This window comes from Pelophylax lessonae, assembly GCF_965119305.1.
Source record: "Pelophylax lessonae genome assembly, chromosome: 2".
Lineage (NCBI taxonomy): Eukaryota > Metazoa > Chordata > Amphibia > Anura > Ranidae > Pelophylax > Pelophylax lessonae.
This window is the reverse complement of record NC_138769.1, coordinates 332,667,276-332,692,589: the sequence shown is the minus strand read 5'-3', so window position 1 is coordinate 332,692,589 and position 25,314 is coordinate 332,667,276. Positions and strand designations below refer to the sequence as shown.

The window sequence follows — 25,314 nt, the reverse complement described above, 5'->3', positions numbered from 1 at the left end:
CGGCGGAAGAATCGTTGCAGAGATGGCAGAATCTCTGAGTACTACAAGTGAACGCCGAAGTGGTTGGGCCAAAAAAAAAATCAAAAGCAACACCTATGAGCAAGGGTGAAATGGTGGAGATGGTGGCCATTCTTGACAAGAAATATTATGATGGCAGGCTGCAGAACTATGAAAGGCCCAACTCCAGAAAAGACAGGATTCTGGATAAGGTGCTGGCATCTTTAAATAAAATTTATGGTGTTGAACGATCAAAAGACCAAATACGAAAAAGATGGTCAGATTTGAAGCATGGGGAGCATGAACAGCTTGGTCACATACATCATATTCTTAAAAAAAGTATGTTTTTTAATTTTATCAAGCAATATGTTTTGGGTCGATTTGGTGTATGTTGTATAGAAATGTATAGATAATAAAGTATATGAAAACTTTCCATTTTGTTATTTTATTGGTCATGTCTTGATTTGATTGATCTATTGATGATTTATTTGTATATTACATTAAAAGACAGGAATCCACAGTAAACTATATATGCATTTGATTGCAACGAATTTTCTTTATTGCAACAAATTTTCTAAACAAAATAACATATTATTTACATATTCTTTTTGTAACCTTTAAATAGGGAAAAAACGAAAAGCAAAAGAAAAAGAATTGCAAAAGAGGAGGCGAGCTGCATCGACAGTGTCAGCTCCATCCACATTGGATGATGAACCAGAGGACATGGGCCCTGATGCCAAAAAGGTAATTGTTTCCTATGCTGAATCAAACATTAACATCCCTACTTTTTAGGAGATAACCATGTACATGTCTGAATATTTTTTATGAAAATAGCTGTCAAGCAGTGCACCATGTCCTAGCAAATGTACCGCCTGTGAATTTTATTACATGCCACATTTTTATTATTATGTAGATAAAGAACCCAGAAAACACACTGTGACCACTAGGGAGGAAATGGTCAGTAGTCCAGAGTGCAGCATGGTGGAGCCAACAAGTGTGCAGCCACCACAGCAACAGCAAGGTTGGTAGGCACAGATTTTTTGTAGTGAGATACTAAAAATATGTTTATTTGCGATGATTGTTTAACCTTCTATTGTTGCATTTCCTAAAAAATGTACATTGCAGAGGTTCCCTCATTTGATCCATGGGATGTGTCACCTCCAGCCGGATCGGATGTGGAAATTTCGGATGCAAGATCTCCTGCCAGCATTCCGACCAGACTTGCAAGCTCTTCTCCAAATGATCCCGATCAGGAAACAAGTGTTGGCGAGCCAGTTTTGTGCCCAAGTAAGTATTTTTTTAATGTGTTTTCAAGTGTATTTCTCGTTTGGTGTATTTGATGTAATGCTTCAAAGGAACTACCTGTTTGTTAAATAATGTGAACCAGGTGCGCAAAACGTATAAATTGTGTGTCAATTATATAATCATATAGTGACAAATCTTCTAAAGTTTCCTCCATTTGTGTAGATTTGTCACTATATGATTATATATTTGACACATGATTTAAAATGTTTGCGCACCTGATTCACATTTTCGACCTAACATATATTTTCTACGTTTGCAGGTTTTCTTATGCCCCATGCACACGGGGCGTTAGAAAAAACGTGCGTCAAAGCAAGTTCTGACGCCGGAAAAAGCAGCTGTAAAAACGTGCTTTCAGTAGCTTTTCCCATTTGCGTTATTGCACATTTTGCCACGTTGCTTTTAGCAGCGTTTTTTTCTGCCTCCATTCAAAATCAATGGTTTCCTATGGGAGCCTATTGATTTGAATAGAAGTCGCACCGCAAGTCGGATCAGGATGATCCGACTTGCAGGGCGACTTGCGCTGTGAGAATCTTCAGGGGGAACTCCACGCCAAAATGTGAAAAACCAGCGTGGGGGTCCCCCCCAGGTTCCAAACCAGGCCCTTCGGGTCTGGTATGGAATTTGAGGGTAGCCCCACGCCAAAAAAATGGCGTGGGGTCCCCCCCAAAATCCATACCAGACCCTTAACCGAGCATGCAGCCCGGCAGGCCAGGAAAGGGGAGGGGACAAGCGGGCGGCCCCACCCCCCTGGACCACACCAGGCCACATGCCCTCTACATGGGGGGGTGTTGGTGCTTTGGGGCAGGGGGGACTCTGCACCCCCCCACCCCAAAGCACCTTGCCCCCATGTTGATGAGGACAAGGGCCTCATCCCCACAACCCTGGCCGGTGGTTTAACAAGGGGGGCCCCCCAGATCCCCCTCCCTATGTGAATGGGTATGGGGTACATTGTACCCCTACCCGTTCACCCCATAAAAGGCAGTGTATGTGAATAACGACAGGAGGCGTTTTTGAAATTTTATTAAAAATCTTCATCCGGTCTTCTCCACTCTGCTCTTCTGATCTTCTCCTCTCCGCTCTTCTGCTGTCCAATCTTCTGCTATTATGTTGTCCGCTCTTCTGCTCTTTTGCCCTTTGGCTCTTCTTCTTCCTCCTGTCCTCCTCCGATTCTGTCCCAGATGATTATGCCGGTCTCCGATCTCTGCAGCTTATTATATATCCATTATGACGTCATCAGGCGGACACCCCCCTAATGGATATATAATAAGCTGCAGAGACTGGAGACCGGCATAATCATCGGGGACAGCATCGGAGGTGGACAGGAGGAAGAAGAAGAGCCTAGGGCAAAAGAGCAGAAGAGCGGACAACAGAAGAGCGGAGCGGAGAAGATCCGAAGAGCAGGGTAGGTATTAACTCTTCATTAGTTTAAGATGAACTTGACCCAAAATGTTTAGATATTATGACCTCATCTAGTTGCTTGGCATGTACTTAATATATGATTTTTTATTAACAGGTCATGTTATTCCTAGTTGCACTATAGCCAGGATGACAGTTGAGGCTCTACAATGCTGCTCTGAGCTTGAAAAAATGAAGGAGGCTGCTACAGCCTTACAAAAAAAAAAAATGCGTGACTTTGTTGACATGCTTGCCAAATTTTAAGCTTCTTTTTTAATATATTTTATTGGTTTTTATTGGGATGTTTTTGTTTTTCCCGATGTTCGTTTAAAATTTTATGGCCTATTTTTTGGCAAATACATGCATCATCATCTGTTAAAGGTGTCCCCAAGTTTGATACAGTTTTAGACAGGGCTCCTATGCATATAAAGCACTTTACAACACCCTAACCCTAACCCTGTGAATGTGTTTTAATAAAACATTTTTACACTCAACAATGTGTGTTTGATTCTTTCTTTGACTTTCGGTGGAGGCGCAGATCTAAAGCTGGGTAAAGTAGCACAAAATGTATGATGGCTGTCCTGTTCACATATTTGCATGTTAATTAAAGCAGTTTTGATTGTGTGTATAATTATCATCCGGCCAAAATGTTTGTGCCTTCAGGACCAGTGGACATCTAACAAGTGATATTCACTAGTACACTGAATGCACGATATCTGTGAACTGAGTTGCAATCAGTCTACAAAAATACAGGTTCTATTTAAAGTACTAGCACTCCTAGGATTCTATATGGCATTGAGATGGGCAGTAGCAATCAGTGTAGGGAGATCAGTGTAATATATAGTGTATTGCTGGTTCGTTTGTCTATTTCACTTTACATTACCTATATACAGGACTTTTTTTCAGCGGGAACGCGGGGGAACGCAGTTCCGGCACCTCCAGGACTGAATGTATGCAATGGCAAGGGGTGCTGGAGGTGTGCTGCAGGGTCTGTTGATGCTGGTTGCTGGGGATCTAATGTCACTGGAGGGAATCTATTATTGCAGGGGGGTCTGTTGCTGGGGAGATCTGTTGTTGCTGGCAGGGGATCTATTGTTGCTAAGGGTGGGTCTTATGTTGCTGAGGGATCTACTGATGAGGAAGAGGTCTATTGTTGCTGGCTGCTGGAAGATCTGTTGTTGCTTCCAGGGGTCTATTGTTGCTGAGGAAGGGGGTGGTATTTTCTTGTAGGTGGTCCATTGTTGCTGGGGGGGAATCTATTCTTCCAGAGGGTCTGCTGATGCTGGCTGCGAGGAGATCTGTTGTTGCTGCTAGGGAGGGGGGTGTTTTGTTGTGAGTGGTCGATTGTTGCTGGCTGCAGGGGATCTATTCTACTGCTTTTCTTGTTATCATTAACAAGCTCAATACAAATTAGTTAGTACCACAAATGTTACTGTATTATCTAAAAGGGGTGGTCTTGGGAGGTGGGTAATGGGTGGAACCAAGAAACGGTACTCGGAGGTGGGTAGGGGCGGAGACAAGGGGTGACTTGAAAAGGGGGAGTTCCTGCACCTATTCTCTGTGAAAAAAAGCCCTGCCTATATATAACACTTCGATCTCAACACTGAGCAAGTTTCACATAACACTGACATCTCCTTACATTGGTGGGCAGTGAGAAGGATGTCATAAATGAACACAACATAACAGGTGGAGGTAAGCTGTTAGTACACTAATGTATTACAATAAATATATAGTATGGGCACCTTCTGGCCAATGACCACCAATGTAAGGTGACATTGGATGAACCTTGGGTGTGACCTACAGTACTTCTCAATGTGAGAGGGTTTGTAGAAATTAAAAGGGGTGCAGAAGGCCCTTGTATTTAGACCACTGGTAAACAAAAAACACATGCCATAATCGCATTTGAACAGCTGGGGAGAGACAACAGTAGATAAACACACTGATGAATGTATTAACCCTTCTAAAGTCACACAAATATAACACACGATGAACACAAAAAATGTTGTTTTTGATATGTGCCCAAATTATTAGAATACACAATACAGAATCATTGCAATTTTTTTTTATTCCAGAAATATTATTAGATATATCAAATTTATCATGCGTTTGGCAGTAATTCCTGCCACGAAACAGCCCCTCTCCCAACAAAATATTCCAGATATTTTTGCCGGATATCACGGGCACTTTGGGATGCCAATCCAGAACGGCCGACTTCCATTGAGGTCATGGACTCCACTTGCTCACGTGGTTGTGCCTCTCCACTTGGCCCTGGCAAGCCAGGGTCAGTATCCAGTTGATGCAAAGTTAGATAGTTCTCAGCATTCCTGCGTAAAAAGTTGTGTAAAATGCAGCAACACAGGACCACGTGATCTATTTTGTAGAGTGCCAGATGAATGGAAGTCAGGAATATACGGAAACTGTTCGCCATGATCCCGAAGGCATTCTCCACCACTCTGCGAGCTCTGGACAACCGGTAATTGAAGATCCTTTGGCCGGGGGTGAGGTTCCTTTGAGGAAAGGGCTTCATAAGATGCTCCCCAAGTGCAAAAGCATCATCTGCCACAAACACAAAGCTCAGCCCCTCACTGGTTTGCTCCCTGGATGGCAAGTTCAGAGTGCTGTTATGAAGGCGACGAGCGAACTCCGTCTGCTCAATAACTCCCCCATCCAAATTGCGGCCATTTTTGCCAATATCCAAAAACAGAAACTCATAGTTAGCATTAACTATGGCTAGCATTACTATACTAAAAAAATCTTTATAATTATAAAAATATGAGCCAGAATTGGGAGGGGGGACAATGCGAACGTGCTTCCCATCTATAGCACCCCCGCAATTGTGAAAGATCCACTTTTCTTGGAATTGAGCAGCAATCTCCAGCCATTGCTCTGCGTTTGAAGGAAACTGTGGGAAAAAAAAAAAAGTGCTTGAGCACATCACATTATCACACACACATTTGTCTGTTAAATGCTTATGCAACTTTAAGATAAAAACAATATGAAGGAAATCTTTAGCTTTTTGGGTTATGACATCTACATACATTTATTTTGCACCTCCTAATGTGATTATATTGTAATTCACCAGCTAGAGCTTTGGTATATGCTGACTTTTACATTTAGCATGGGTGGGTGGGTGGGTAAGTAAAACTATGCTTTTATACATCAATAAGGGCTTGTGGCCACTGAACGTTTTAACAGCATTACATAAACATACACAATCATAGGTTGGAATGGATGGACTGATGTCTTTAAGATAAATCATAAACTAGGTACTAAAACATTTGCAAAGGAATAATTGGTTCAGGGAAAGTCAGAAAATGACACAGATTCAATATACTGTTAACAGGCAATGCGTTTAGGGACACATAGGAGAGAATGCTGGGGTGGTTACTGGGTAATTTTACAAATGGTTATGAAAATATAAAGCTTTACTACTATGTGCATGCGGACAGAGGGTAGTTACAAAATAATGACATCTGTAATTTGATGTACATCCAAAATAAGCAAAAATCGGATGAGATCACAAATACATGTAATGTAATCTAAAAAAAGGAAACATACCTTGATATAGTCCTTCTGCAAGACTTTGATGATAGCAGAGCAGGTCTCAGGGATGATGACTCCAAGAGCTTGGGGGGAGATGCCTGTGGTGAACTTGAGATCCTGCAGGCTTCTCCCTGTAGCAAGATTTCTCAAAGTTGCAATTAACCTTTGTTCAGGAGTAATTGCAACCCGCATACATGTATCCTGCTTCAGAATATAGGGGGACACCAGGGCAAGAAGACGGTGAAAGATGGGATCCGTCATCCTCAAATAATTCCTGAAGTCATCAGGATTATTTTCCTGGAGCTCCCTCAGCAAGGACATGTGGGAAAATTGATCACGGTTAAGCAACCAATTTTTGGTCCAGGAGGTCCGCTTCTTCTTCCTCTTGCTCATAACTCGCCTCAGAGCCATAACTCCAAGCCCAACTACAGCCAGAGTCGAATCCTCGGTCTCCATAATAAATTCTCGAACGATGTCTCTGAAAATAGCGAAATGTCGTTAACCAAACAAATGCTACCGAAATCAGCGCGAGATGCCCAGAAGGGTCAGGGCCAAACACTCACTTCCTCTTTTGTAGCGTCGGATGTGCGTCGAACGTAGTGACGTCATTTTCTGTCGGCCAACAAAAGTCCAGTGCAAGTCTAGAGCACATTCCAACCAACACAACAACACTGGACAAAAGACGGCCGATCGGTCGGCCGATAATCATTGCGTGTGTACGAGGCATAAACAAAGATTTATTTTCAGAATTATGTTAGTTGTTAGGGTGTAGGCTACAGTAAGAATTAAATCTTAGTTTAAGCTAGGTGCTAAGGGTTAAAGTGTATGTATAGCCAAACCTTTTTTTTCTTTTATTTCTTTTTTGATAAGCAATTTATAAATTGTTTATTAATAAAGAAATAATATCTGCACCTGTTACATCAACTCGTATGAAAGACTGCAATTGTTAACATCTAGCAATTTTATTCATTATTTGTCACTAGGTATATTTTTTGTACATTTTTTGTATAGTTTGATACACATGCATTTCCAATTGGGATTATTAGGATGGTGAGGTGTTTTGCATTTATTAGGAAGTTGCGTTTTAATTACACTTTATGGTGTTAGTATATGAACACATTTAGGCTACACACTGGATATATTTTTTTAGTTATCATGTTTCAACAGATTTTTCCATTGAGATTTAGTTTTTGATCACTATTTATATTATTAGATAATATTTACACATAGATTTTGAAAGCGCAGCACTTTTATTATAATTTCTTTATTGATAAGGTAGGGAAGGATTAACCACTTAAGCCCCGGAAGATTTTACCCCCTTCCTGACCAGGCCCTATTTTGCGATTTGGCACTGCGTGACTTTAACGGACAATTGCGCGGTCGTGCGACGTTATACCTAAACTAATTTGACGTCCTTTTTTCCCACAAACAGAGCTTTCTTTTGGTGGTATTTTACCAGCTGTGCGATTTTTTTGATCATGCGCTATAAACAAAAAAAGAGCGCCAATTTTGCAAAAATAACAATATTTTTCACATTTTTTTATATGAAATCCCCCCCCCCCCCAAAAAAAAATGTAAAAATCCAAATTATTTAACATTTTAGGCCAATTTGTTTTCTGCTACATACGTTTGGTAAAAAATATCGCGATAAGCGTATTTTGATTGGTTTGCGCAAAAGTTATTGTGTTTACTAACTAAGGGAAAGATTTTTGTCATTTTTATTGTTTTTTTTTAACGAGTAATGGTGGCGATCTGCGATTTTTTTTGCGGGACTGCGACATTGCGGCGGACAGATCGGACCCCTGACTGACATTTTTGACACTTTTGGGGGTACCAGTGACATTACTATAGTAATCAGTGCTATACATATGCACTGTTACTGTAAAAATGACACTTGCAGGGAAGGGGTTAACTTTATTGGAGAAGGAGGAGTTAAGTGTGTCACTAGGGGCGTGCTTCTAACTGTGCAGGGATGTGGCTGTTTGTGTAACTACAGAGATATACGATCCTACATAGCAGGACCGTATGATCTCTGCACTTACACAAGGGAGAATGACAGGCGGCTTTGTTTACATTAGCCGCCTGCCTTTCTCCCCCTGTACCGGACGAGCGCGAGTGACCGGCGGACATCGGGTCCGCCGGTCACACGCACGGACATGTTAGGGAGCAGGCAGAGGCGGGAACGAGCGGGAGCGCGCCTCCGGCGGTGCACGCTCGCCCCCAAGAGGCTCACAGGCTAGCGACGTAGTCCTACGTCACTTTGCCTGTGAGGGGCTGACTGCTGCCGTAAATAGTCGTGCGGCAGTCGGCAAGTGGTTAAGAGTCGGTTCACACTAATCCGACTTAAAGTCGCCCCGACTTCGGACGACTAATGAAGTCGCCCGTGCAGCGTGACTTCAGCGCGGCTTGCAACGACTTCTCATAATAGAAGTCAATGCAGGTCGCTTCGACTTTGCCAAAAAATAGTGCAGGAACCTTTTTCTAAGTCGGAGTGACTTGAGTCGCTCTGATTAGAACGGTTCCATTGCACAGCATTGGAAGCTACTTGTCAGGTGACCAAGTCGCCTAACAAGTCGGATTAGTGTGAACCGGCTCTAAAGCTTCTGTCAGTTTATTTTTTTTATTTCTGTGACCTGTTGGGGAACTTTCTCTTCACTTCCTGTCCCAACATGTCTCTACAATGTAAGGGGAATTTTCCTTTCTTACAACTGTCACCGGAATATGTACCCCTTTTGAAAAGCTTTACCTATTCTGATTACAACTATAAAATTTAGATTTCTCCTTCACTTTCTGTTTTCATGGTAATGGCCACCAGAATGCACACCGCTTGTGAATTTTACAGAGAGGTACACAAACAGCAATGAAAACCAGACAGGCCTTCTAATCATTTCATACTCTATCCAAAATTACAATAAAAAGTTTTAACTATGTATGCTCTTTAGTTTTCATAGGTAGGTCAAGGTCTGCATTAGTGTTGGAGGGAGTGGGTTCATGTAGTCACTTTGCTCATTCAAGATAAAGTAATAGGTCCTCATAATAACCAGACTTACGCTACCAAAGCTGGCCATACTGTAGATGGATTTAAGTTCGGCCGCTTTACCAGGGATCGCTGAATATAGATCTATCTATAACTGCTCCTGCTTGACAAAAGTTGATCTAATCTCTCGATCGGGACTGTACCCATTATCAGAATACAATAGCACAGCGGGAAGGATTGCGCCATATGCCTCTCTTGTGTGGATGGGGGAATCTGTATGCCCAGCCTAATACTTACCATCCCTACACTCCTTGCTCCTCCTTTCAGATCCCTGAGTAAAATGTCTTATGTAAATTCAGTATTAGAGATTGCACACAGTTCTGGACCTTTCCCCTACGTCACAAAACAAAACTCAGACCCAGCAATTAGCGGCTCAGGTGCCATGTAGTGTAGAGTGGGGAAAAAGGGACAAGGTCACATGCTCCCCCATCATTTTTAAATCTATATACTATTCTATATACCAAGATATATCCCGTTGGTGGCAACTTGGCACAGAGGGCTTTTCTTTTGGGAACCAATGCCCGTGGACTTCCATTCCATGCCGTGTGGTCAGTAGTGGTGTTACTTATGTGTGTGTGGGGGGACTCCAGTTATGAAAATGTATGTAATGAATGAAAATATTGTTATCTCCTATCACAGAGGTGGGGACAATTTTCCCTAAAGAAGAATAGAACTGCAAGTTCATTTGTTATTCGAAAAGGGTTGGATTTCCCTCCGCATGGGGACTCATTGGGGTTTCATTAGTGTATCAAGGGCATCTGTTTGCTCATTATTATGACCTATTTTTATGCATTGTATTACTTTTGTATGTTAATGTGGACATGTTTTGTACTTGTTGTTTTTCAATAAACTGATATTATTTTATTTTCTTGTATTAATTGCCCTTAAAATCCCAACTTAGAGGAGAAATTTCCTTTGTATACTACATACCAAGAGTGCTTTCACAATAAAGTTGCATTCAGTATACTGTATAGGCAACTATTATACTATAGGTATGTTGTATCACATCAAGCATAATACAGCAAAGGTTTTTGCTCCGCTGTTAATTCTCCAGGCACTTTATTAGGTACACCTTGCTAGTACGGGTTTGGACCCCCTTTTGCCTTCAGAACTGCCTTCATTCTTTGTGTCATAGATTCAACAAGGTGTTGGAAACATTCCTCAGAGATTTTGGTCCATATTGACATGATGGCATCATGTAGTTGCTGCAGATTTGTCGGCTGCACATCCATGATGTGAATCTTCCGTTCCACCACATCCCAAAGGTGCCTATTGGAATGAGATCTGGTGACTGTGGAGGCCATTGGAGTACAGTGACCTCATTGTCATGTTCAAGAAACCAGTGGTGAGATGATTTGAGCTTTGTGACATGGTGCATTATCCTGCTGGAAGGAGCCATCAGAAGATGGGTACGCTATAGTCATAAAGGGGTGGACATGGTCAGCAACAATACTCAGGTGGGCCGTGGAGTTTACACAATGCTCAGTTGGTACTAAGGGGCCCAAAGTGTGCCAAGAAAATATTCCCCAGTCCATTACACCACCACCAGCCTGAACCATTGATAAGGCAGGACGGTTCCATGCTTTCATATTGTTTATGCCAAATTCTGACCCCACCATCTGAAAGTTGCAGCTGAAATCCAGACTCATCAGACCAGGCAACGTTTTTCCAATCTTCTATTGTCCAATTTTGGTGAGCCTGTGCAAATTATAGCCTTTAGTTTTCTGTTCTTAGCTGACAGGAGTGGCACCCAGTATGGTCTTCTGCTGCTGTGGCCCATCTGCTTTAAGGTTTGATGTGTTGTGCATCCAGAGATGGTATTCTGTAAACCTTGGTTGTAACATGTGGTTATTTGAGTTATTGTTACCTTTCTATCATCTCGAGCCAGTCTGCCCATTCTCCTCTGACATCAACAAGGCATTTTCATCCTCGCAACTGTTGCTTAACGGATATTTTCTCTTTTTTGGACCATTCTCTGTAAACCCTAGAGATGGTTGTGCATGAAAATCACAGTCGTTTTTGAAACACTCAGACCAGCCCGTCTGGCACAGAAAACCATGCCATGTCCAAAGTCACTTAAATACACTTTCTTCCCAATTCTAATGCTCGTTTTAAACTTCAGTAAGTTGTCTTTACCACGTCTAGATGCCTAAACGCATTGAATTGCTGCCACGGGATTGGCTGATTAGCAATTTGTGTTACCAGGAACAGGTGTACCTAATAATGTGGCTGGAGAGTGTATATCCAAAATAGAATATATATACATAGGTAAAGTCGGCACCGCTTAGTCATATAGCAGCTGATGTTCATAAATACATACAAGAATTTAGTACTCAGAATACAGTGATAAAAAGAGCCAGAGCCTGCTGAAAAGAGACCAGAAGAGGAAAATCCAAATGTTTTGGGGGTGTAGAAATCCCCTTTCTGCAATTGCTGACGCAGGTGTGACGGAACCCTTACTTTGACTTGAAATGGCAAAGTGACAGGTTTAATTTACAGATTATATTTTAGGAAATAGGATAAGTGTTAAAGTCAGTGGGAAGAAAAATTGTAAGTACAAGATAATAAATAATAAGTGTTTAACCACTTCAGCTCTGGAAGATTTACCCCCCTTCATGACCAGGCCATATTTGCAATACAGCACTATGTTACTTTTACTGCCAATTGAGTGGTCGTAAGACGCTGTACCCAAATAAAATTTATGTCATTTTTTTCCCCACAAATGGAGCTTTATTTTGGTGGTATTTGATCACCTTTGCAGTTTTCTTTTTTGCGCTATAAACAAATAAAAACTGACAATTTCAACCACTTGCCGACCGCCACACGACTATTTACGGCGGCGGTCAGCCCCGTACAGGCAAAGTAACGTAGGACTACGTCGCTCACCTACGAGCCTCTAGGGGGCGAGCGCGCACTCCCGCCCCGCTCGTTCCCTGACATGTCCGCGCGATTGACCGGCGGCTCCGATGCCCGCCGGTCACTCGCGATCTCTCGGTGCAGAGGGAGAAAGGCAGGTGGCTAATGTAAACAATGTCATTCTCCCTGGTGTAACTGCAGAGATCATACGATCCTGCTATGTAGGATCGTATGTCTCTGTGGTTACATCACAAGCCACGCCCATTTACAGTTAGAATCACACCCCTAGGGACACACTTAATCCCTTCATCACTAATAAAGTTAACCCCTTCCCTGACAGTGTCATTTTTACAGTAACAGTGCATATGTATAGCACTGTAGTAATGTCACTGGTACCCCCAAAAGTGTCAAAAATGTCAGTCAATGGTCCGATCTGTCCGCCACAATGTCGCAGTCCCGCAGTCAAAATTTGGGTTTTTACATTTTTTTGGGGGGAAATTTTATATAAAAAAATGTGAAAAATATTGCAATTTTTTCAAAATTGTCGCTCTCTTTTTGTTTATAGCGCAAAAAGTAAAAATCGCACAGGTGATCAAATACCACCTAAAGAAAGCTCTGTTTGTGGGGGAAAAAAGGACATCAATTTCATTTGGGTACAGTGTCGCACAACCGCGCAATTGTCCCTTAAATTCACGCAGTGCCGAATCGCAAAATAGGGCCTGGTCTTTGAGCAGCCAAATCTTCCGGGGCTAAAGTGGTTAAAAGAAAAACAATATTTTTTACATTCTGCTATAAAACATATCCAATAAAAAAATTGGAAGAATAAAATGTCTTCATAAATTTAGGCCAATATGTATTCTGCTACATATTTTGGGTAAAGAAAATCCCAATAAGAGTATAGTGATTGGTTTGCGCAAAAGTTATAGCGTCTACAAACTATGGGATATTTTTATATATATATTTTTCTATTTTTTACTACTAATGGTGGCAATCAGTGACTTATAGCAGAACTGCTATACTGCGGCAGACATTCGGACACTAACTGGCACTTTCTACACTTTTTGGGGACCAGTGGCACTAATACAGTGATCAGTGCTTAAAAAATATGCACTGTCACTGTACTAATGACACTAGGTGGGAAGGGGTTAACATTAGAGGCAATCAAAGGGTTTTACTACTACGCCCCCTACCCAGAAGAGCCAGATCATGTATATATACATGATCCTAAGCACAGCTGCCGCCCTGTAGCAGTAAAACTGCTTTAGGGAGGTAAGCAAGTGGTTACTGCAGTATTTAGCCCAAAACCAAAAATGTTATATATTGCAGCTCATCAATCATTAGATATGGTAGCTGCTTTCAGTTTTTTTTTTTTTTAAGCTTTTTTGCCTTTTTCCCTCTGTTTTTCACCTGGTGATCCAGCCAGTAACACACCTCCTGTATTAGAGTGCCCCTGCTTTAGATAAAGGAGCACAGGGGCACCTTTGGATAACAGTTTTGTTTTTCTTTTGGGATAAAGGTTTTATAAACATTAATAAAAGCAGATCATTGTAGCCACCCCTGTCAGTGGTAAATGGTTTGTCTTATCCCTGTAACTGTTACATCTGGAAGAAAGCTTATTCCTTTGAAAAACAGACTTGTTGGTATGATCATCAGGTGAAAATAAGTGAAAGAAAGCCTAAAAAAAGAAAACAAATGCAACCATCATATACAGTATAAAAACTGGTAAGCTGCAATCTAATAAATATTTGCTTTTGGGTTTAATACCGCTATAAGAGTAACTCCACTTTTGTTGAGAAAAAACCTTCCCCTCTGAGTGATCAATGTACATTGCAGAGATTTTAACTTTGTTGCAGATTACTACCTTTTGCTACTCTGAAGAAATTGCTGTTTTGTTTTTCCACTATGCCCTTTGGATACTGGTTCTGACTGGGAGGGACTGGTTCTGAATGAAAAAAGCTGCAGGGTCTGCATCCCTTTGGAAATATTTAACCCCTACATAGTATCTCACCAAAACTGAAATTCCAATTGCAGAGAATGCCTAAAATGTGTGGTCATATTGTGGGTGTTTCTCCTGTCCTGGCACTTCAGGGCAAAATTTAGATCTGTAATTTGTATCTTTCTGCAGAGTTCTAGGAATCAATGAGCCAATCACACAAGCAGGAAAATACATTTCTGGGGCGTTCTGTACACAAGTACAGAACACCTCCAGGTTGCAAAACTGCATTGAATTTTACAGAAAATAACAGTGGCTGCAGATTGAAAAGGGAAGGTCATTTTTAAGAACACTAAGGCTCCATTCACACTTGAGTGACCTGTCAGGCGACTCTGGACACATAAATTTGCATGACAAGTCGCAGCCTATGTATTTCAGTGGAAGCTGTTCAAATCTATGCTACTTAAATTCGCAGCAAATTTAAAGAGGTTCCTGCACTACTTTGATGCAACTTCCGTGTGACTTGAGTGCCATAGACTGCAATGGACACATTTAAATATTGCATGAAAGCCGCATCTTAATTTTAGCAATGCGATAGCTGTACAACAGTCAAAGCAAAAGTCAACAGCTAAAGTTACATCCAAGTCACACCAAAGTATCCAAAGTTGCAATGTAAAGTCGCAATGGAAATTACATGATTTTGGAGTCACACAAGTGTGTATAGAGCCTAAATTACAAAATGGCATGTCTAGAAATGATATATGCTATATTGTTATTTTATCTTTTTTTCCACAAGTACTTACCCTTTAAGGGAAAATTATAGTTTATCTAAGAAGCATGGGCGGGTGATATGAGGGAAATTAACCACTTGCCGACCGCCGCATGACTATTTACTGTGGCGGTCAGCCCATCACAGGCAAAGCGATGTAGGAGTACGTCGCTAGCCTCTGAGGCTCTAGGGAGCGAGCGCGCGCCACTGGAGGCGCGCTCCCGCTCGCTCAGGGACCCCCCCCCGCGCGTGTGCCCGGCGGACCCAATGTCCGCCGGGCACTCGCGATTGTCCGCTACAGCGGGAGAAAGGCAGGCGGCTAGTGTAAACAAAGCCGCCTGTCATTCTCCCCTGTGTAAGAATGGAGATCATACGGTTCTGCTATGTAGGACCGTTGATCTCTGTTCTTACACCTCAAGCCACATCCAATCACAGTTAGAAGCATGCCCCTAGGACACACTTACCCCTCCTTCTCTAATAAAGTTAACTCCTTCCCTGCCAGTGTCATTTTTACAGTAACAGTGCATATGTATAGCACTGATTACTGTAGCAATGTCACTGGTACCCCCAAAAGTGTCAAAAATGTCAGTCAAGGCTCCGATCTGTCCCCCGCAATGTCGCAGTCCCGCAAAAAAAATCGCAGATCGCCGCCATTACTCTTTAAAAAAAAACCAACAAAAATGACAAAAATCTTTCCTTTAGTTAGTAAACGCAATAACTTTTGCGCAAACCAATCAAAATACGCTTATTGCAATTTTTTTTTACCAAACATATGTAGCAGAAAACAAATTGGCCTAAAATGTTAAAAAATTTTGATTTTTTAATTTTTTTGGGGGGGAATTTCATATAAAAAAATTTGAAAAATATTGTTATTTTTGCAAAATTTACGCTCTTTTTTTGTTTATAGCGCATGATCAAAAAATCGCACAGGTGATCAAATACCACCAAAAGAAAGCTCTGTTTGGTGGAAAAAAAGGACATCAAATTCGTTTAGGTACAGCGTTGCACGACCACGCAATTGTCCGTTAAAGTTGCAAAGTGCCGAATCGCAAAATAGGCCCTGGTAAGGAAGGGGGTAAAATCTTCTTAAGTGGTCTTAAGTGGTAAAGACTTGACAAAAATCCTATGTACAGATTTCTGGGTACCTACAAACAGCACACTGTGGAAAAACTAGATGCATTCTGAACATGAACATTCGGATGTGATCAGTAATATATGAGCGAATAATGCAAGTGCTTAATGCCTTCACAGGCCTACTGAAGAAGCCCAAACACAGGGTGCAACGTGTCTAGGAGGGAGGAGCCGAGCTTGTGATGTCATACCGCTCTCCCGCTGTGGTTAGGTGGTGAGTCAGCTGATGACAGTATTGTTTAGCACTCTATACCTAGTTTCTTGTAAGTGGATTATTTTGCGGGGGAACAATAAACATGTGAAACCGAGTACACTATGTTCGTGCCTTTATATTCAATATAAACCGTATATTGGGGATGTATGATCATATTGGAGAGCAGAGAAGGGCACCTATCCCGAGGATTGAGGAGGTGTTCTCTGAGGATTTACTGCACTGGGGAATATACAGCAAATGCAAATCTCTTATTTAATTAAATAGAGAGATGTCACCAGCACACCAAGATCTCCAAAAATGGGTCCAAAGCTTTATTCAGCGATCACATCATTACAGCAAATCGCCACTATTTAATTAGGGTTTGCAGGTTTTTCACCTGGTGATGGATATGCATGGAATTGTAAAGAAATAGTGAAGACACTTGGGTGTTTTTCTCATCATTTTTCTCATCAATTTTATTAACCACTTGGCGCTCATGCTATAGCGAAAGATGGCACAGCATAGACTTAAAATGCCAGGAGGGCATAAATGGACATCCTCCCATTCTCGCGCTGCCCGTGTACCCCGAGGGGAACTTTGGGACTTGGCTTATCACAGAGCAGGGTAAAGGGCCAATCACAGTTGGCCCTTTGCCAAGTGATCAGCTGTCAGCCAACGACAGCTGAACACGGAAGTAAACAGAAGCTGCTTACCAGCTACTTTTTTTTCACGCTGTCAGCGCAAAGAAAAGAAGAAAGGCATTAACTGTCTTCTGTTAGAGGCATATCGGTCCCCTTAGTGCCCACCAGTGCTGTTAATCAGTGCCCTTCAGTGCTGCTAATCAGTGCCGGTGCAGGCGCATTCTGGGAGGACGCAGAAGAGGATCGCGCTGGCTTCAGCTGCCCACATCCGAGATGGCAGCGCTGGAGAAGACATTTTCAAGGTAAGTATTTCTTCTAAAAGGTAAGTGCGACCCGGGACAGTACAGAGGCTATCTATTGTGGAATGTACTAGTCCTGACTGTCCCAGGGGTATTTTTAGCTAAATTTCACCCCCGTGGCCGGAACTCCGCTTTAATATGCAGGGTTTATATAGCTCTAACAGTTTGCACAGCTTGTTACATGAGGTTCAAGTATATTATTATGATACACTGTTTATATATATCGCTAACACTTTGCAAAAAGCTTTACATGACATTCAGCTACATTATTATTATAATACAGTATTTATATAGCACCAACAGTTTCTGCTATGCTTTACATAGTTTCAGATACATGATTATTATAATAAAGTCTTTATATAGCACCAACAGTTTGTGCAGCGCTTTACATGAGGTTCAGATATTACAGTGAGGGAAAAAAGTATTTGATCCCCTGCTGATTTTGTATGTTTGCCCACTGACAAAGAAATGACCAATCTATAATTTTAATGGTAGGTTTATTTTAACAGTGAGAGACAGAAAAACAACAAAAATATCCAGAAAACGCATTTCAAAAAAGTTATAAATAGATTTGCATTTTAATGAGGGAAATAAGTATTTGACCCCTTTGGAAAACATGACTTAGTACTTGGTGGCAAAACCCTTGCTGGCAAACACAGAGGTCAGACATTTCTTATAGTTGGTTACCAGGTTTGCACACGTCTCAGGAGGGATTTTGTCCCACTCTTTGCAAATCCTCTCCAAGTCAATAAGGTTTTGAGGCTGATATTTGGTAACTCGAACCTCCAGCTCCCTCCACATATTTTCTATGGGATTAAGGTCTGGAGACTGTCTAGGCCACTCCAGGACCTTAATGTGCTTCTTCTTGAGCCACTCCTTTGTTGCCTTGGCCATGTGTTTTAGGTCATTGTCATGCTGGAATACCCATCCACTCTGCATTTTCAATGCCCTGGCTGAGGGAAGGAGGTTCTCACCTAAGATTTGACAGTACATGGCCCGTTCCTCTTCCCTTTGATGTGGTGAAGTTGTCCTATCCCCTTAGCAGAAAAAAAAACCCCAAAGCATAATGTTTGCACCTCCATGTTTGATGGTGGGGATAGTGTTCTTGGGGTCATAGGCAGCATTCCTCCTCCTTCAAACATATCCAATTGAGTTGATGCCAGACAGCTTGATTTTGGTCTCATCTGACCACAACACTTTCACCCAGTTCTCCTCTGAATAATTCAGATGTTCGTTAGCAAAGTTCAGACAGGCCTGTACATGTGATTTCTTGAGCAGGGAGACTTTGCGAGTGCTGCAGGATTTCAGTCCTTCACGCCATATTGTGTTACTATATGTTTTCTTGGTGACTATGGTCCCAGCTGCCTTGAGATCATTGACAAGATTCTCCTGTGTAGTTCTGGGCTGATTCCCCACCGTTTTCATGATCATTGAAACTCCACAAGGTGAGATCTTGCATGGAGCCCCAGACAGAGGGAGATTGACAGTTATTTTGGGTTTCTTCCATCTGCAAATAATTGCACCAACTGTTGTCACCCCCTCCCTGAGCTGCTTGGCGATGGTCATGTAGCCCATTCCAGCCTTGTGTAAGTCTACAATCTTGTCCCTAACATCCTTGAACAGCTCTTTGGTCCTTTCCATGGTGGAGAGATTGGAATCTGATTGATTGATTGATTCTGTGGACAGGTGTCTTTTATTCAGGTAGCAAGCTGAGATTAGGAGCACTCCCTTTAAGAGAGTGCTCCTAATCTCAGCTCGTTACTGGGTATAGAAGACACCTGGGAGCAGAAATCTTGCTGATTGATAGGGGATCAAATACTTATTTCACTCATTAAAATGTAAAGCAATTTATAACTTTTTTGAAATGTGTTTTTCTGGATATTGTTGATGTTATTCTGTCTCTCACTGTTAAAATAAACCAACCATTAAAATTATAGACTGATCATTTCTTTGTCAGTGGGGAAAATGTACAAAATCAGAAGGGGATCAAAAACTTTTTGGCCCTCACTGTATTATACATGATTTATGTAGCACCAACAGTTTGTGCAGCGCTTTACAACATGAGGTTCAGATATATTATTCTTATGCAGGATTTATGTAGCGCCAACAGTTTGTGAAGCTCTTTACATTCGTTTCAGATACATTATTGTTATTATAATAGAGATTTTTTATTTTTTTTTGCCAACAGTTTGTGCAGGTGAAGTTCAGATATACAGTATTATTCTTATAAAGGATTTGTGTAGCACCAAGAGTTTGCGCAGTGCTTTACATGAGGTTCAGATATTATTATTATATAGGATTTATGTAGCACCAACAGTTTGTACAGCACTTTACCTTAGTTTCAGATATGTTATTATTATAATACCGTCTTTATATAGTGCCAGAAGTTTGTGCAGCGCTTTACCTTAGTTTCAGATACGTTATTATTATAATCGAGTCTTTATATAGTGCCAACAGTTTGTGCAGTGCTTTACATTAGTTTAAGATACATTACTATCATAATAGAGTGTTTATATAGAGTCAACAGTTTGTGCTACGCTTTACTTGAGGTTCAGATATTTTAGTCTTATACAGGATTTATGTAGCGCCGACAGTTTGTGTAGCCCTTTACATGAGGTTCACATTGTATTGTATGTTATGATTGCCTCCACTTGATCTTAACTACAAGTGTATCATGCCTCATTTCTTCTCCATTGAGGCAGGATGTAGGGTATGATTGGCTCCAGTACCTGCAGTAGAAAGCTCCATCCCAGCTCAGCCTGTATACAGTAGAGAAGGAAGGGGTGGCTCCTTCCTGTACTGATTGCATGGTGCTGAAGGACAGCGACCAGCAGATGTACAGCTTCCTGCATTCCTAGCTGTGTATGCAGCATATACACTGCTGTAATCACTTCATCAAAGGTATTCACATCATGGCATAGATAGAAGAATGGACACAGATGCCATGCCGCATTAGTAAATGAAAGCTGGCTAGCTATGCCTAGCTGTGTAATATACAAATAATCAGGTAGCAATGTGATGTCCTTGAACCTCCACACTGTACATGCAGAAAATGTCAGCACACAACTACATGTGCATTACACAACTCTCTACGCTGCATATGCAATATAATACATACATTGAGACACTGATAATAGCATTTCTGCACTGAATTAGTAACCTAAGAAAAAAGAAATGTATTTATATACCATGCATTGTGCAGATCACTGATTACAAATGCAGGCTGCTGGATCATTCTTTAATAGGAGAAAATATTATATGCTCTCTGTGCTGTGTGCTGTAACCTTCTTATATCATAGATAGATAGATAGATAGATAGATAGATAGATAGATAGATAGATAGATAGATAGATAGATAGATAGATAGATAGATAGATAGATAGATAGATAGATAGCTAGATAGATCATTGTATCTTACGCTGGCCATACATTGTACAATTTTCTTATTCAATTTCCTTTAGATTTACCTTCCTCTATGTAATTCAAGGGCCTGACTGCACACAAAATTAAAATGTTTAGGTTTAACCTCATATTAGATCATGGATTTGTATAATGTATGGCCAGCTCTAGATAGATAAATAGACAGCTCTAAATTGTATCTTAGATAGATATATAGATAGATGCTTGTATTATAGATAGATTGATCATTGTATATAGATATATAGATAAATCTTTGTATAGATAGATAGATAGATAGATAGATAGATAGATAGATAGATAGATAGATAGATAGATAGATAGATAGACAGATAGATAGATAGATAGATAGATAGATAGATAGATAGATAGATAGATAGATAGATAGATAGATAGATAGATAGATAGATAGATAGATAGATAGATAGATAGATAGATAGATAGATCATTGTATCTTAGATAGATGGATAGATAGATTATTGTATCTTAGATAGATGGATAGATAGATAGATCATTGTATCTTTGATAGATAGATAGATAGATAGATAGATAGATAGATAGATAGATAGATAGATAGATCATTGTATCTTAGATGGATAGATAGATCATAGACAGACAGATAGATAGATAGATAGATAGATAGATAGATAGATAGATAGATAGATAGATAGATAGATAGATAGATAGATAGATAGATAGATAGATAGATAGATAGATAGATAGATAGATAGATAGATAGATCATTGTATCTTAGATAGATGGATAGATAGATTATTGTATCTTAGATAGATGGATAGATAGATAGATCATTGTATCTTTGATAGATAGATAGATAGATAGATAGATAGATAGATAGATAGATAGATAGATAGATCATTGTATCTTAGATGGATAGATAGATCATAGACAGACAGATAGATAGATAGATAGATAGATAGATAGATAGATAGATAGATAGATAGATAGATAGATAGATAGATAGATAGATAGATAGATAGATAGATAGATAGATAGATTAGACAGACAGACAGACAGACAGACAGACAGACTATCATGACATTGATTTAATTTTACACAAATGCAGAAACAATGAATAAATATTAAAGCTGTGTCAATTCATTTTCAAAAGAGTTAATAAAATGAGCCCCGACCCATGAGTAATGAGACAGCAATGTATAAATGTGAATCCTACACATCCTGATGAGCAGGTAAACCCAGGCATGGTTACATGAGTGGCCATAACTGTGGCACATCATCCCCTGGCATGGGCAGCCTCCCTGTATGAGTAGGCTGTGTCTTGGCAGATGGCAGGTGATAATGTGGTAGGTAGGTAGAGATATTAGTAGGCTAGAAGCAGCAGATGTCATGTTGTCACCTACCGTCTAGCTGGCTGATCTCCCCTCTGTGCTCGGAATGCAGGCTGCTCCTCCTCCTCCTCCAGCTGTAGGAAGGGAAAGGTTTTCCTTAGCAGAGACAGGAAAGCGTCAATGGTTACACACTTCCTATGGAGTGGAGGGATGGAAGTACATACACTGACACTGACAGCTGCCTGACAGGCGATCGCTTTCCTACAAGAACACTCATTGTTCTGGGTTTACTCCTGGTATTAGCACAGACACTGCTTCAGCTTCTACATGATGGCATTTGGTTTATTACTGCTCAGACCAGACAACGTGCTGCTTTACAGGACCTACATGGAACTCTATAGAAATCCACTCCATTTTACTGTGTAATTACTGTACATTACTCAGCTAACCCCTACTGTCTTCTACACCTTTTCATTACCTTCACACCTCCAATAACTGTGTCTGTCTTATGCTGGCCATATAGAAAAGAGAACGGGGGGGGGGGGGGGGAGTCTAAGTGGACTTAGTGCCGGTTCACACTTGTGCGATGCGGGAAGGCTGCGAATTCGCAGCCTGTTCCCGCATCGCAAACGCATATCTGGCAGTTCACACTGCCATATGCGATACGCACGGGGTGTCAATTAAATGTTAACGACACCCCCAGTTTGATCGCATATCGCAGTGCGATCTGACAGTTCGCACAGGATCGGATCGCACAAGTGTAAACCACTGTGCGATCCGATCCTGATGCGGCTGAAAAAAAGGGTCATGTGCGACTTTTGTGCGGGTGCAGTGCGAATTTAGCCATACAAAGTGTATGGCTGAATTCGCACCGCACATCTGATCGCATGTAATGAAGGAGCAGCGCTCAGACATTACATGCGAACGCCGCACACGCTATAGTGTGAACCGGCACTTAAAGGTACCATCTTGGACAAATAGTATACTTGAATACAGTAGTTAGTAAAACAACAAAGGTTTATTGAACAAAACCACAATAATATAAAATTGTCCATAACATAGCATAGACACTATGGGCAACCATTTACACAATAGGTCAGCAATAATTATAATTGGTACATCAACTACAATAGATGGGGCTAATGTTGAAATGCCCTAAACTGACTGCCATGGCCAGACATGAGGAGTAGCTGGAGTCAGGGCCATCTTACCGAATGGGCATGCTGGGCAGTTGCCCGGGGGCCTCACTTGCCCAGGGGGCCCCACCTGCCCAGAGACCCAGCCCCAGCCAAGCATTAGTCCCAATTCCCGTGTGCATCCCGCCTGCCGAACTTAGCAAGTGGCAAGCGCCTGTCAGCCCTGCGCTGCTGTCAGACCACTTGGGCCGTGGAGGGGGAGCCCACAACTGCAGGAATTCCTGTCCGCCTCGACGGGAACAGGCACACAGAGGACAGCCGAGTCTGACTCCTGTCCGTGTGTGTGTTCACCAGACCCAGCCGCCGAACTTGGAAGCTGTCATCAGCCTGGCACTGCTGTACCAATAAATATCGCCTTATCGATAATTTGCATTTGTATTCTCGTGCGTGATTGTGTAGGCAGGGCCCCAGTGCACTGCAATGCCCCGGGCCCTTTAATGCTCTTAAGATGGTACTGGCTGGAGTGCCCATATGCCCGACATGTTTTGCACGTTGCGCTTCTTCAGGGGCGAGCAAAATAGTGTAGAGTTGATATAGCAGACAAGTAGCTACATGTAAGAGAAAGGACAAATTCGATATCACAGTTAGACAAAAAAAAACATCATGGTATCGGTTACTATAGCTCTAAAGGCATGTCTGATAACCGCATGATACATCTCCCAAGGCTGAACCAACCCACCTCATCCGAGAGCGGTCCACAAGCCCAGCAATGTGGAAGCGGCCAGGTGTAGGTCTCCCCCGGGGCGAGCATGGAGAATGTAGTATATACATGGACCACAGGGGATGCCTCAGAATAAAAGTTGTATTCAGCACTCTAAAATCAAAGATATATAATGGTAAGTGTTCCTATAATAATTTAGCTAGGAGTACGTAGAGCTCCTTCACATTGTAAAAGAATCATAGGTGTAAACGTGGAAAGGGAGGGTACATACCTATGTGCTTGAAACAATCAGTATGTGGGTGGGCGGTGGGGGGGGTGTGCAGATGAATATGCTCGAGCGGTTGAACTAGAGGAGCCAAAAAGTCACTGGTATGGTTATGGCTACATCCATGCAAGTACATGTATCCCAAAGTCTGTATGGAAAGGGAAAGTATGAACTCGGGGAAACATAGAAGGAATAAGCTCATTTTTTAAAAGGCAGACCAATATCTAATGCCGAACAGAGTTTGAAAAAATATAGATTATCAATAACCATCATGAGCGACCACAAAAGTGCAGATAGCATAGTCTTAAAGCCAAGGAAGAGAGCCTCATAGAGATAACACATAGATAACTCTCAGTGGCAAATCAGTATTCCATGCCGAGCAGAGTTGAAAAACTGTACAGTGTCATAGGCCAGCAAAAGAAACCAGGAGAGTGTGGATAGGAAAAAACAAAAGCTGGTAAAAAGACTCTCACCGAATAGTGAGCTAATAATGGGGAACATCCACAGATTAAATAGAGCAACCCCCAGTTGCCAGTGCAGGGATAGAGGTTCATAGTGCAGCTAATAGTGGGCTAGTAAAGAAAGTCTGATAATAGAGAAAATCCACAGAATAATTACAGCAACCCCCAGTAGCCAGTGGTTCCCAGTAGTTCCACTGGCTACTGGGGGTTGCTCTAATTAATCTGTGGATTTTCCATGATCACAGGTTTCTCTATTATCACACATTAACCTTTTAATTTATCGTTCATTCGGCAGAATTTTCCAAACTCTTCCTTCAATTTGTAACCATTTAAGCCCTGGAAGATTTTACCCCCTTCCTGACCAGGGCCTATTTTGCGATTTGGCACTGCGTGACTTTAATGGACAATTGCGTGGTCGTGCGACGCTGTACCCAAATGAAATCGACGTCCTTTTTTCCCACAAACAGAGCTTTCTTTTGGTGGTATTTGATCACCTGTGCGATTTTTTGATCATGCGCTATAAACAAAAAATGAGCGACAATTTTGCAAAAATAACAATATTTTTCACATTTTTTTTATATGAAATTCCCAAAAAAAAAATGTAAAAATCAAAATTTTCTAACATTTTAGGCCAATTTGTTTTATGCTACATATGTGTGGTAAAAAAAAATCGCAATAAGCGTATTTTGATTGGTTTGCGCAAAAGTTATTGAGTTTTCTAACTAAGAGAAAGGTTTTTGTCACTTTTATTGTTTTTTTTTTTTAACGAGTAATGGCGGCGATCTGCGATTTTTTTTTTTGTAGGACTGTGACTTTGCGGTGGACAGATCGGACCCTTGACTGACATTTTTGACACTTTTGGGGGTACCAGTGACATAACTACAGTAATCAGTGCTATACATATGCAC

General features: G+C 41.3%; 1 protein-coding gene across 1 annotated transcript in view; it reads right to left on the bottom strand.

Annotated features, from left to right (window-relative positions):
* Positions 1–22,025, bottom strand: part of LOC309547287 (UPF0500 protein C1orf216 homolog) — a 33,951-nt gene extending 11,926 nt beyond the window's left edge. The window contains exon 1 of the mRNA XM_082247118.1: positions 21,896–22,025. The gene's annotated coding sequence lies outside the window, so the exon portion shown is untranslated. The remainder of the gene's footprint in view (positions 1–21,895) is intronic.
* Between the last annotated feature and the right edge of the window lie 3,289 nt (positions 22,026–25,314).